At 44.4% G+C, this 1,176-nt stretch overlaps 1 long non-coding RNA gene across 1 annotated transcript in view; it reads left to right on the forward strand.

The window, feature by feature from the left end:
- LOC131892019 (uncharacterized) overlaps window positions 1-1,176 on the forward strand; it is a 7,088-nt gene that overhangs the window by 2,328 nt on the left and 3,584 nt on the right. The gene's annotated exons all lie outside the window — the stretch shown is intronic.

Raw genomic sequence — 1,176 nt, forward strand, 5'->3', positions numbered from 1 at the left:
CTAATTGGAGCCCAAATGGGAGAGGCATATTCAAGATGTGGCTGGACAATCGACTTGTACAGAGTTAGCATCGTGATACTATCTCTGGTCTTAAATGTGCGATATATCCAACCACATGTTTGAAAAGCTTTACCAACTTTCAACTGGATATGCTCATCGAACTTTCCATTATCTTGGAGGACTGCACCTAAATCCTTCATGAATGAGACCCGCACAATGTCCTTACCTTCATCATCTAATAGTGGATTGTCTAATGGCGTCGACCCAAGGGTCATTGAGCGGAATTTCATTCCATTCAGTGCCATATTACTCGCAGCAACCCAAGAGTAGATTTGGTCTAGGACCTCTAACAGATAACCGGAGTTCTGACCATTCCTACCAACTGCCAATTTTGTATCATCAGCATAAGAAGAGATACTGACATTACTACTACCAAGCTTCTGAAGCGGAGCAATGAAGATAATGAAAAGCAGAGGACCTAAAATGGAGCCCTGAGGGACACCCGACTTGACATCATGTTCGTCACTAAGGGATCCCTCAACCTTAACCAATTGCTTCCTACCGGAAATGAAACGTCTTAACCAATTGAGAACCTTGCCTTGGATCCCAATCTCATGGAGCCTGTTAACTAAAAGGCCATGATCTACCTTGTCAAAGGCCTTGGCAAAGTCGAGATAAACTACATCGACTGATTCATGGCTCTCCAGTCCCTCAATAACCTGTTCTATATGCTCAATCAGTTGGGTAACCGTTCTAAAATGTGCTCGGAACCCATGCTGGCTAGGAGGAAGGACCTCATGGATATCCAGAAATTTAACCAGTTTGAACTTCATGATCTATCCTCTCAAACACCTTTGCAATATTCGAAGTGAGGGAAATCGGCCCATAGTTACTGGGGAGCGATTTATCTCCCCATTTGAAAAGTGGAACAATATGAGCTACCTTCAGACAACAGGGGAACTTGCCCTGATCCAAGATGCAACGCATCAAGTACGAGAAAAATGGGAGCAAGAACCTGTGAGCATATCATCAGAAACTGAGATGTCACCCCATCAGGGCCAGGGGAGCTCGAGAGTCTCAAGTCCCTGATGGCCTCTAAAGCATCGTGATCTGTGACTACAAGATCATCTAAATGCTCAACTTGACAAGCCTTGCCAATCCCAACAAACTCATCAA

This window comes from Tigriopus californicus, chromosome 12 (genome assembly GCF_007210705.1).
Source record: "Tigriopus californicus strain San Diego chromosome 12, Tcal_SD_v2.1, whole genome shotgun sequence".
NCBI classification, from domain to species: Eukaryota; Metazoa; Arthropoda; class Copepoda; order Harpacticoida; family Harpacticidae; genus Tigriopus; species Tigriopus californicus.